The sequence below is a fragment of the Gossypium raimondii genome, chromosome 6 (genome assembly GCF_025698545.1).
Source record: "Gossypium raimondii isolate GPD5lz chromosome 6, ASM2569854v1, whole genome shotgun sequence".
Classification (NCBI taxonomy): Eukaryota; Viridiplantae; Streptophyta; class Magnoliopsida; order Malvales; family Malvaceae; genus Gossypium; species Gossypium raimondii.
This window is the reverse complement of record NC_068570.1, coordinates 44,871,786-44,886,101: the sequence shown is the minus strand read 5'-3', so window position 1 is coordinate 44,886,101 and position 14,316 is coordinate 44,871,786. Positions and strand designations below refer to the sequence as shown.

The 14,316-nt window shown below is 30.6% G+C and overlaps 1 pseudogene; it reads left to right on the top strand.

Annotated features, from left to right (window-relative positions):
* The first annotated feature begins 12,647 nt into the window (after nt 1–12,647).
* LOC105772361 (uncharacterized protein C2F7.02c-like) lies at nt 12,648–13,603 on the top strand (annotated as a pseudogene).
* The last annotated feature ends 713 nt before the right edge of the window (nt 13,604–14,316 follow it).

Here is a 14,316-nt window from a genome sequence, read left to right as displayed (position 1 = left end):
AGCTTCATGCCTATCTCACATAGTTCCACCATGTTGATGGAACGCATGCTTTTTTTTGTATGCAATTATGACAGAAAGTCCATCAATGTGGGGAAAATTATTCTCAATGAAATCCAATATTGTGCTAGGAAAAAGGGAGGAAGGGTTTACTTTCCATCATTGATTACTTCACTTTGTTTGCGAGCACAAGTTTAATCAAAAGCAAACCTGAAAAGTCGATATGTTCAAGGCTACATAACAAAACACAACCTTGAAATGTTAGTACAGTATGTTGAACAACTGAATCAGATTGAACCAGATGAAGCAAAACTTGAAAAGTCATCGAACAATTCTGAACTTGATGCTGACTTAGAATCCAAAGGAGAACCAAACAACCCTGAACCAAGAATGGAATCGAATGTTGCTGAACTAGTTGGGGCAAATGCTAATCCTGAGTTGATCGTTTCGATGACTACTCCTTCAAACATTAATGATAGGTTGGATTTTTAACTAAGATGGATATGTGGAAATTTATGCATAACCAACAACAGACTTATTGCAAATATGCAAAAATTAGAGATGAATCCATAAGGAATGTTGTTTAGAATTTCTCTAATAATTTGTCTACTTTATTTCCTATGCTTCCAGATAATATCTTCGATTTATAGGAGCAAGATTCATGGAAAGAAGAGTTCGGGAATTCAAACGAGAATGCGAGGACGAAAGAACAAGACAAAAGGGGATGATACAAATTAATAAAAAGGGGGAATTTCTTTTTCTTCGTCTTTCTTTTAAGATATTTTTATATTTACTTCAGTAGTATTTTGCTTTCGCACAAGAAAATTGAATCAATTACAAATTATGAATAAATTAGGTTGATGCCTTTCCATTATTTTTGATCTCTAGTAAAGAGCAAAGTAGTGTGATAATCCGAATGTACATGTCTAGGATTGGATTTTTCAAAGAAAGACTTGGTACTTAAACAGTATTCATGACTCATCTCTCTTTCTTGAAATCCTACCTGGTGTACAGTTCCCATCCACTACTTTGTAATTTTGCAATAAGGACATTGCTTCTTTTTAAAGGGATTCTTTTTAAAGGGGTATGGGTCATCTTGCATGATTTTTAAAATTTTCAATTTCCACACATAAATATGTTGAAATAAATTAATGTTCAGAGAAAATTTTTGTTAATAAATTAGCTTGAATGAAAGTATAATTTCTAATTCTATTCAAGTTTTTTTTTTTTGAAATTATGTTATCTTAATCATGATATGGTTGTGTTTTCTATGTCTTATGTAGTTTAGCCATGAAAATTTATTTTTCCTTAGAATTAGGCATGCATGAAGGTTTAAGTCTTTAGAATTGTCTTAGTAACTTTCTTGAGGAACAATCTCAGTAGGCATAAGAATCAAAAAAAATATAGGCACATTTTTTTTGGATCTTCTAAGCCTTTCAAACCTACCATATTTCTAATTAACCCTTGAAATCTTATTTTGAGCTATATGTCCTTTGTTATTTGATTTACCTACATTATAAGCCATCTTATCATCCCTTCATAAATTTTACCCTATCTTTACACCAATCTTTACCTGCTTTGGTGAATAAATTTGGGGAAGAAGTTAGAAGGAGGTACATGTTTCAAAAAAAAAAAAGCATGATCAAATGTTGATGTATGATCAAGTGTTATGATCAAAGTGTTCAAAAGCATGAGTTCAAAATTAAGTTTAAGGGTGTTAACCCAATTAGTAAGGAAGATTATGCTACAAAGATCCAAAGCAAGTTTAAGGTTAGTTAGCCCAAAAATCACTTCTTTTTATCCCTACCTTGAGCCTAACCCCATACAACCTAGTGAAAGACCTATTAGTTTTGATAATTATGCTGACTACATTAGTGGAGAGAAATTACTATGTTGAACATATGAAAACCATTATTAAACCTTAGCATTGTCTTGCTTAATTAAAATAAGGAAAAATAATTTAATGGTAAGATTTACATATGGCTCAGAAAAGCATGCGAATGATGATTATTACTAACATTTTCTTTTACTTGATATAAAATTTTGAAATTATATTTACATAGCAAATTGTTAGTAAGAAGCGTTTGTAGGCATAAATTTTTAATGCATGATTATATGAAGAATTGATTCTTCTTAATTATTGTGTAAGATTACCGTGTTGAAATTATTGATTTTCTTGAAACATTACTCGAGACGAGCAATGGCTTAAGTTTGGGGCTATGATAACTCTAAATTATATAGATTTTAACGTTTGAAATTATATTTACATAGCAAATTGTTAGTAAGAAGCGTTTGTAGGCATAAATTTTTAATGCATGATTATATGAAGAATTGATTCTTCTTAATTATTGTGTAAGATTACCGTGTTGAAATTATTGATTTTCTTGAAACATTACTCGAGACGAGCAATGGCTTAAGTTTGGGGCTATGATAACTCTAAATTATATAGATTTTTAACGTTTGAAATTATATTTACATAGCAAATTGTTAGTAAGAAGCGTTTGTAGGCATAAATTTTTTAATGCATGATTATATGAAGAATTGATTCTTCTTAATTATTGTGTAAGATTACCGTGTTGAAATTATTGATTTTCTTGAAACATTACTCGAGACGAGCAATGGCTTAAGTTTGGGGCTATGATAACTCTAAATTATATAGATTTTAACGTACCTTTTTTCTTAGAATTTATACAAATCCCAAGTATTTTGATAGCTAATTATGTGTTTTTAGTAAATATTGAGAATGTTGGTATAATTAAAGCAAGAACAAGTTTGCCTTCTACATTGGAGCCCAAACCGTCCATTAAGGGGGAAAGAAGCCCAAATTGGGCAATGACTTGATAGAGTAGCCCAATTAACTTTGAAATAATTATTTGAGGGTCCTTACATGTGTAAAAATTCACAAACAAGCCCTAGTCAAACCCTATAGTTGCTGTCCAACCCATGCTAGAAATCAAGTAAGAATCCAACTTGAATCACGAAAAAATCATGCCCACTCTCCACGAGATATAGCCAGCCATGCATGAGAGATTTCTAAGGGATGCTCATGCTATTTATAGCAAACTCTAAAGCACTTCCTCATGTATAAATACCACCCTTATTCACCTCTCAACTCATCCCTCATCCCATAATCTCATAATTCATTCAATCATTCATTCATTCTCTTCTCTCCCACACCTAGCCTTCCATTTCCTTTCATTTTTCCCATCTTCTCTTTGAGAGTTCCCTAGAAATTAGTTCTTGAGAGAAAAGCTCTCTTGACTAGCCACCTTGAGGATTAATTTGCATTGGAGCAATGATAAAAATGGAAGGAACCCACCACGGATAGTTCACAAGAAATCACCCAATTCATCTCAAAATTTCTTCTTCCTTTCTTTTTTAATTGTTCTTAGTTTATAAACATGATTGAAAATTATTTAATTGCTCTTTCATTAATAATAACGACTTAAAATATTTTTTAACTAGGATGATTGCAATGGCTTGATTTGATTTATTCAATTCATGGTTATATTTTTTCGTGCCTCAATTTTTTATGCTTCCAATTCAAATCATTCATGTTGTTCATGCATTAAAATATGTTCAACTGCATTAGAATTAATTTCTTAATTCGACCCAGATGGTGATTAAAGGACGTAACAATTGGAAGATGCATGCTTAATTTATATCCAATCAAGAATACATTAAAGGTTCGTAATGATTCTAACAGAATATTATTACCCTGCATGACTTTAGGTTTATGTAATTAAATTGTTTCCAATCTGACCCATCCTTGTTACTTTACATGAATTATAAGGAATCCTTAGTTAAACGGTGACATAGAAATATGCATATTTTTCTAAGTGACAAATATAAGATCTCAAAAGATCTATGATTTAGATTCCAAGTTCATAACTGATTGAGTTACCATAGAATTTTCCGAATATTGTTAAACATGACAATGAATGAATTAAATTAAGAGTTCTAATTGTTCTAGCTTATTCATGTTACTGTTGTTAAATCTTGTGAATTATTGCTAAACATTCATTGCATTTTATTTTATCACATTTGCATATTAGTTGTTAAATTTGTGAATTACTAATTTTACAATTACTAATTATCAACATAGTCCTTCTGGAGACGATGCTTTATTTACTCACTTATTACTTAGTAACGACTGTGTATACTTGCATATTCTGTCACGAACCACTAATCTACAACCCTTAAAAAAGACTCATAAAGTGATATTTGTAGTCTTTGATAAAATAACCAAAAAAACACAAGTATGCCCTCAATAAAAATCTGATTTGAAGCTTGTTGGAATGCAAATTATCCCTAAGCAATTTGCCTCATCAAGTGTCAAGTTCTTGATATCCTCAATAGATTATGCATTTTGCTCTATTGGTTTGTCAGTGTCGCGACAACGGCCTTTTGTGTCACAACTTTGTACCCAAATGACTTGACTTCTTCATCTGTAAAGGTTGTCGTCGGTGTTGCAACAACAATGCCTCAATGTGGTGACCATGAGTGCTGGTGTCACAACATCAACTCCTTGGTGTCACAACATTGGAGAAAGTTCTCTCGATTGTGCAATTTGGTGAAGTCCACTCCTTGATTGATAGAAAGACATCGGTGTCACGACCTTGGTTCTATTTGAGGCTCTTCTTCTCATTTTTGCATACAACCAACTGCCTGAAACAAGCTAAGCTCAAAGTTTAGGTTCCTAATGGCATAAACTTGTCATTTTATTCCAAAAAGCATAAAAATGTAATAAAAACTAATATTAAACATAAAAGCTAATAATTGCAAAAAAGTAATAAAAACAATAAAAAATACTCAAGAATAAACTCTTTAAGTGTTTAAAGAGCTTAATTTGACGTACATAAATATGCCTGATCAAACCCCCTACACTTAAGCATTTGCTTGTCCTTAAACAAACACAACAAAGACATAAAAGATGTCTCTTGAAATATATTGACAACAAGATGCATGGAAATTGAATATTGACTATGCATAGACATATCTAACATAAAACTTAAGTTCTTCAAAATTAAATCTACCTAGTTCACTAAGTTAAAGAGCTAACAATCCTAGAGGCAATTAAAGTATATAGATACATAGTAGAAAAAAATAAAGTATATTGATACAGAGTAAACACAAAATGTGAATAAAAAACATTCATTAATATAATTATAAACAACCTAAGAAGATTAGGTAAAAGAAATGTTTAGGTCCCACAGGCTTTTAGGCTTGTAACATACTGAGGCTTAGGATGGTTTGAATTCAAAGTAAAGGATAGCTAAAAATGGTTCAAGCACTAGAAACTATAAATCACATGACATTGTGCCCTTTTCTTCCCCAATTTTACCATTGTTCTCACCTTCTTATCTTTCCTTCTCTCATATCCCTTTTATCTCCAAATTACGGAGGATACGATTCAATATTAGTAGGTACAAAACCTAGAAATTTTATGTGCATTATAAAAGTAAAAGGACTTTTTAAGCTTGAATATATTTCGTCTTTTGAGCACATTCCAAGAAATCTCATCTTTCACTCACTATGTTTTTTTTGCCTTTACATTACTTTTGTTCACTCACAAAATTTTCATTTAAGCTCATTTTAGCAAGAATTTATACCTACCATATTGAAATAATTCCTCACTTTTTATATTGTTTCTACCTAACCTTTAATATCCATGACCCGAAGTCCATTTCATAGTGCAAAAAAAAAAGGACATGAAAGGATTGAGTTAAAAACTAATTTTAAGTTCAATGTTTCAAAAACATATGTTTATCAAGAAAGGATAATATAGGCCCAAACATTGGAAATCAAGGATGCAAAGCATACAGGTAAGTCATTTTGGCTCTGGGCTAGAAAAACAATGCCTTATCTCATCCTTGAATATTTCACATTCGCACCTCAACTCTTCTAGTTTGCATTTTGGTTGGTGACTAGGTGGGGTTGGCACTGACTCGTGTATGAGCTAGTTAGCTCCTACTAGCTTTTGAATCTCCGTTGGCCAAACTTGACCAATTGTCATATTTGAATTGGTCACTCGTGCACCTATAACCTTTGTTAGTCATGATTAAACATAGTTTTCAACAAGGCAACATAAGACAAAACATAAAAAGAAAACATAATACAAGGAAAATAAAAACATTTTTGAATCCTCTAATATTTCAATCAATATTTCCTAGTAACCAATTGACTTGAAAACACATGTAACACCCCTTGCCCAACCCGATCACCAGGTCAAAGTTATTGAATGTTGCACTCATTGTCGAAGCAACAACGATTGAATATATGCTCAATTTATGTTTTTATACATTTAATTACAAGAAAAACATGCATATGTTATGATATAAAATCAATTTCGGGTCTTACACGACCTTACAAAAATTTGTATGTCAACCCGATCTTTAACTATTCCTAGAATAATGTTGAGCTTAGAGGGTCCACTCTTGGTGCTATACTATGTTTAAATTTCAATACTCAATTAGAATTGTCACGTAATGGAGATTCCAATCAAATAGCCCAACGATTTAAGTCCAATAATTAAGCATATAGGTGTATAAACAATGATATGTCCATAAAAAAAGTGCCAAATATGAATTCATAACAAAGGATGGTGCCATGTGAAAGTTAATTGTTTAAGTTCAGTCCAAAAATATAACATATGACATTATAATCCTGGATAATTTCAAAATTTATAAAATGTTCAAATATTTATTATGTCAATTTTAATGTCTACAAAAAGTCAAGGCTAATTATCCAAACATTCATTGTGTCATTTATTGTTTATAATAAATCAAGACTCCTATTGTACAAGTATGCTTATAACAAGTGGTGATAATTCATTTTAGCTCAAATGAAGTGTATAAATTTACCTTCGTATTTGTTAAGAGTTTCACCCTTTCATCTCAAAGATAAAAACTTACAAGAACATAATAAACTTAAAAAGCCAAATTTAAATGAAAAGACATATTAACTATAAAGAACTTAATATTTTTGAAAGGATAGTGAAGAAAATAAAATGAAGAACACAAAACAAAAAATAAAAGGAAAATGATTTTGATTTCTATCATGTTTCACAATTACACAAATGAATGGCAGTCGATTCAAATATTTTACACCTACAACCTATCTATCATTTTGCACAAAATCTGTCAAACCTCAAGTCTTCTAGTTCACATTTTGGTTGGCTAACTAGGTGGGGTTGGTGTTGACTTATTTATGAGCTAGTTAACTCCTATTGGCTGTCGAATCTCCATTGGCCAAACTTGACCAATCATCATATCTGAATTGGTCACTCGTCCACCTATAGCCATTGTTAGTCATGATTAAACATAGTTTTCAACAAGGCAAATAGAAACACAAAACATAAAAAGAAAACAAATACATGGAAAATAAAAGCATTTTTCAATCCCCTAATATTTCAATCAATATTGCCTATCAACCAATTTACTTGACAACACATGTAACACCCCTTACTCGACTCAATCGTTCGGTTTGAGTTACTGAGTGTTCTACTCATTGTTGGAGCAACAACAATTGAACATATGCTCAATTTATGTCATTATAGATTTAAATGCAAGCAAAACATGCATATTATTTTATATACAATCAATTTTTGGTCTCACACGGGCTTACGAAAACTCTTATGTTAATTTGATCTTTAACTATTCCTGGAATAATGCTTGGGTTAAAGGATCCACTCTTGGTGTCATACTAAGTTTAAATTTTAATACTCAATTAGAATTATCATGTAATGGAGATTCCAATAAATTAGTCCAACAATTTAAGTATAATAATTAAGCATATGAGTGCATAAGCAAAGTTATGTCTATCAAAAAGTGCTAAATATGAATTCATAACAAAGGATGGTGCCATATGAAAGTTAATTATTTAAGTTAAGTCCAAATATATAACATATGACATTATAATCCCTTGATAACTTTAAAATTTATAAAATGTTCAAATATTTATTATGCCAATTTTAATGTCTACAAAAGTCAAGGTTAGTTATCCAAACATTTATTGTGTCATCCATTTTTATAATAAAATACTCCTATTTTACAAGTATGATTATATGATAATTCATTTTAGCTCAAATGAAGTGTATAAAATTTACCTTTGCATTTGTTAAGAGTTTCACCCTTTCACCTAAGCATAAAAATGTAGAACATAAAAACTTAAAAACTCAAACTTAAATGAAAAGACATATTAACTATAAAGAACTTAATATTTTTGTAAGGATAGTGAAGAAAATAAAATGAAGAACACCAAACAAACAATAAAAAGAAATTGATTTTGATTTCTACTTTAAGATATCTCTTATCTTTGAAAAAGAAAGGCTATTTATAAAGGTTTAGGATGAGAATAATGACAGTGCATAGCACGTTCACAATAATAATTGCTAAGCACACTTATTTGCCATATTTTTTTTATCTTATATTTTGAAATCTTTTCATGTCACTTGATGACCTATTTTGTCTAAGATAACGACTCCAATTGGGACAGGTCAAGAAGGATGATTGAAAGCTTTTTATTTTAAGATACACAGTCCAAATACGAAAATACATCAGAATTATCAAAACACACAAAACTCTTTTTTATTTTAATATTTGTATAGAGCTTCAAATCCTTTTTTAACAACATAAAGTGCACCCAAAGCAAAGTCTTAGAGCTTAACATATGATCGAAATTTGAGAAGTGTTTAGCTGGAATTCTTAATGTGTCCAACTTACAAAGTTTGAATCTTTGAGTATTGACTATCACTTATCATCTTCGATCAACTTTAGCCTTAGTGCATTTAATCTCATGGTTCCATATGCTGACATCTTCTCCCCAAACCTATCTTAACTACAAATATTATACATAATATTTTATTAATAAAGCTTAGTAAAATAATATGAAATTAATTAATATACTTACCTTTAAAATTGTGGTTTAGAATTTGTAACAAGATTTTTTAAATCATATACAACCAATGTTACTGGCAACTTCTTAACGATTAAGAAAATAGAGAATTGTCTAGTTTGATAAAGAGAATATATATAATAACATCAGATAGTCCAAAGAATTTACTCATACAAAAATAGAATCAGTTCGATTTTAGAATCTTTAATAATCCATACTTTGGTTTAGTAGAATCAAAATCCAGATAAGTTCATCCCTTAGCATGCCTAGAAAATATAGAGGTGATACTAAGGACTATCCATCCAACACATCGAATAATAGAAGCATCGTAGTGCTAGTGCCTGAAGACCAAAGTAGTATTGCACTGAAGTGCCAGTAACATAAGTACTAAAGTACTAATAACAAAAGTACCAGAGTACTAGTAACAAAAGTCTCCTATTGCTATGTCCGAACTTTTACAAACATGTTTGAACCCACATTTTTATGAACATTTGAACAATAATATAAATTAACATATTCAATTTAATAAGAAAAAGTCAATTAAAAATTAATATAAATTCAAGATAAATATTTTAAGAGATTTTCCATATATTTTACCACACAAAGTTTCAAAATAACCATTAATATGGCTCAATAACATCATACCTTACAATAAACATGAAATTATGCAAGAATGGCATGGGAGCTTCAAAACCCATACATTAAACAACCCCTTTCTCACTCCTATTAAGCGCTCTCTCTCTAGGGTTCAAAATCTAACTTCTTGGCTGATGGCGATGATGAGTGGAGTAGCTCAATAATGGTTTTGGTGAAGAGATTTTGCAAGGAAATATTTAAAAATAGCTAACAATGTGGGGAGAAATGTGTAGAGATGAGAGAAAAATGGAGAGAGTTTGAGAAGCTTTTTTCTCCTCTTTGGCCGACCATTTTTTGAAGGAATGATGATGATAATTTTCCATCTTTTAACATATTTTTTAACATAAAATATTATTTGTTTGTTCAACAAGTTAAAGGGGCTATTAACATGTGACAAAAAATGTTTTTATCATTTAAAATGTAAATAAAAACTCCACCAAAATTTCATAAACATTCTAATATTTAATTTTTATAAGTTCTAAATGTCTAAAATACAACCAAATGGTAAAATTATAATTTTATCCTAGACTCATATTTTTATCTGATTAGACCAATAACAATCCAATTAATTAAAATTGTCTGCTAAAGACTTCTCAATCATTTAAAATTTATTTAACTCATCGAAAATATAAATTTCTCAAATCGAAATTCTATCAAATACCTTGGTATAATAGTGTATAATAAATCAGAAATTTTGGGTTATTACGTTCATAATTTCGTATATCATGAAATTTCCTAAAAGGAATCACGTTAGATCAATTCATAATAGAAAGTCATTAGACACCTCATGGTGAAATTCTTTACTCACACAGCCTTTATCATATTTCCATTTCAATGTTGCAGCAGATTATATATTTGTGATCATTGATTGTAGATCATACACGTATCCATTTCCATTTAATGATTCTAAAAGATGGTGATTCATTATTTTCACTTATTCATTAATTTTTATGGTCATTTTAAGTTTTTACCTTGTATGGATTTTATTAATAATTAATTGAAATTATCAATTCAACACATATTTGAGCTTAGTATCATTATTAACATTTGAAAATTTAATCTCTTTATTTCCAAATCTTTTTATTTAATCCTCGAAGTGATTTTTACCATACCAATTCATATTCCAAATTATTATTGTGCCAATAAATCAATAATAACTCACTTTTCATATTTTGATCAAAGTGGCTTTAGTCCTCAAATTTTTGAAAATTGTGATTTAGTCCTTTCATCACTTTCTCACTGCAAACATTATTTTCATTAATTTTAATATCTAAAATCACTTTATTTTATAAGAATTTCTTTGTTTGATAATTTTTTAAATTTTCTAAAATCTTCACTTTTGTTATCGGAATAGTGCCACGTGTATAGTAAAAAATTTTGGGGTGTTACATGGTCATATTGTATGGTTAAGTTATTTGGAGTTATTATTTTCATATTTATGGTTATAAATATATAAGTAATTAATTTTAAAATAAAATAAATATTTGGGCCAAAGGAGAGACAAGCTCGGACATGAAATTGTTTTTAAATTTTCAACAAATCTTCAAATTTGAGCATGTAGCACAACTATAAACAAGACTACCTTAGCCTCGCTATCCTATCTCCCAATTTTCCAATGCACCAAAGTAGTTTGAATGCTGAGAGAGTGCCAAGAGATATGGGTAAGCAAAATTCGATTCGATTCGAAATATTCGAAAAGTAATTTTAATTTCGAGTTAATTGAATCGAGTTATTCGAATTATTTGAGTCAAATCAAATAAATAATTCGAGTTTTGAGTTTTAATCGAGTTGAATTTTATAATTTGAATAACAGATTGGTGTAAATACCCTTTTGATCCCTATCAAGGCTGAACATAAGCAAATTGGCCTCTCTCTCAATAAAAATTACAAAATAATTTTCTAAAATTCAAAATAATGTTTAAAATTAAAAATAATTATAAAAATCAAAATTTATATATTTTAAAAATTATAAAATTTCAAAAAGTATATAAAGAAATTTAAAAATGAAAATTTTTCTAGAATAATAATTTGGAGGACCTAAATAAGTTAATTAATTAATCAAGTTTATCATGCTAAAGTATTTTTTATTTTTTTGCTTTGAAAAAGTTTTCAAATATATATGGTTTCAAATTCATGTACTCCAATATGGAAATAGTTATACTATAACAAGATTTTAATTTGACATGTTTAATTTTTTATTTTAACTTGAACAATTTCACTCAATTCGACTTGACTGGATTTGAAAAAAAATTCAAATCGAGTTAGAATGATAAAATAGTATTCCGCATCTTGAAATTTTTTCACTCCATTCGACTGAACGCTTACCCCTAGAGAGAGGGTCTATAACTGGCTAAACTAGTTGGTACTCAATGTCTCCCATTGGTAATTTGAATGATTGTTGTGATAATGTTAATGAAGATTTGAAGATGGATGATTATGAATAAAGAAGGGGATCATTTTGATAATATGGCTTTAATTGTTATTCGTAATAAAATCATAACATTTTGAAATTGTTAACCAAAATGGGACGTAGAGGGTAGATTATTCACGCTTGTTGCCACCCTACCATAATTAGCACAACTTAGATGGTGTTAAGCCAACGTTGTGCCTTTCAATATTCTATGAAATCTGAAATTTCCCATTGCAGAAAACTAGGAAGTGCGAGATTATTTTCTTAAATAATAATTACAGGTTCAAGCCTCTTAATGTTTGGGTTAAGTTACTTCTTATGTTAAGGGATAGAAAACTAATCCTTTGCTGTCATGCATTATTTAACTTTTAGTATGGTGACAACCTTATCCAACAAAACAGTTGAAAGCTTTAAGACTAGTTTAATATTGATTGTTGGAAAAGATTTGGATCCCAAAAATAAGCTTATTTTGAAAATATGGTGAAAGATTTGGAAATCCAGCTTGTACTTCCGACCTAACTGGACCATTGTTGTACCGAACATTGCTTCAAAACCTTTGTGTCTCCTCCCCCTCCAATCTCAACTCTTACATTCCAACATCACTAATTTATTTTGGGATTTACTCCTTTTTTGTATGTTTTTTCTCTTGGTAATTCTCTGCACAATAATTGTTAGCGATCACCATCAAATCGATACCCGAAACCAAGAAATGACATTGAAGATGGAAAAGAAGATGCAAAAAAAGTCTATCATGCGTGGTAGTAATTACGATTACCAGCACCACCGCCAATTACTTCCTCACAACAGTGAACATCTACGTAAGAGATCATCTATATTGAAAAGAAAATATTTTTCTGTAATTTCTTCCATAAACAAGTCCATTCAAAAATGCCACTGTCGCCTCATTGAGTTTTTCTCCAAATTGGAGGGTGCAAGACGCCGAGGAAAAGGCTTTGTTATCCTCCATCGAGAAGAGGCTGTCGGATGCCAAACCAATTTGAGCCCTAGACTTCAACTTGAATTCAAGGATGATGTTGATCTACCTAACATTCTTGCACTGAGAGAAGAAAATGGGACCCGATTGCTTCCTCCGTTAGCTTCATACAAAACGAGAACCATCGTTCTCGATTTGGACGAGACACTAGTTCTCATTCATGTCCAGACCCACCTCCGAAAACATATGATTTCATGATTAAACCAAGCATTTATGGTTTAAGGATGAACTTCTACGTATTGAAACGACCCGGGGTGGATGAATTCTTGGAAGCAATCAGTAAGAAATACGAGGTGTTGGTTTTCACCGCTGGGCTTGAGCCGTACGCCTCATTACTGCTCGATATTCTAGACCCCAAGGGCTTGATATCTCACCGTTTATACAGAGATTCATGCAAGCAATTAGGTCAAGGAAGATTTATTAAGGACTTGTCGAAGATCGGGAGAGACCTCAAACAAGTTGTGATTGTTGATGATAACCCTAAATCCTACACTTTGCAACCTGCAAATGCGATCCCCATAAAAGGATTTGAAGATGACATAAAAGACAGGGAATTGAAGAAGCTGATGGTGTTCTTCGAAAGAAATTTGGATGGTTTTAAGGACATGAGAGATGCGGTTAAAAAATATTTAGATGGCAATGATAGAATGAGGCAACCTCCGAGTTTATGAGAGGCATCCTCTGTCATCATCTAATGCAGACGCGCAAAGTGGATAGGAAGCGTTTCAATACGTCTTCTGTTTGGATGATTTTTTTCTTTTCCAAACTTTGCAGAAAAATATTACAGATATTTTTTCCTGTAATAAGCAAAACCACTTTTTTCTCCTGCCTATTTTGAATGACTCATGATGTAATGAGACGGTGTTTTTTTTTTTTACCCAACAATACAAATATTATAAAAAAAATTCAATCTAATTTTTGATTAATTACTAAACTAGTACGCATTTCTCGAAACAACAGTTTAACCCGATTCAATGTTGCATTTTATAGACACTCACCAACATCAATTTCAATTTCCAACATTTTACCCCATCGATTTAAGTAATAAATAGATAAATCATTGTGTAATGATTTTGATCAAAATGAAAGTGAGTGGTAGATGTGGCTAAATCGGTTTACATCGCATTGATTTTATCTTTTTTCATTTTTAATCCAGTCACAATAGATCGATTGATGTGAGAGAAGTGAGCATTGAGAAAATAAATTCTAAATAGATTTCTAGGGAATTGAGTCTCTACTAAATTTTCTGACTAAATTTGAAGAAAATATCAAATTTAAAAAATTAGGGAAATGAGCCAGTTTTTGAAGAATTTACAGAAGTACGTCAATTTTGAAGAGAAAAAGAGAAAACGCGTGAGGATACAAGCACGCCTTGTAGGATACA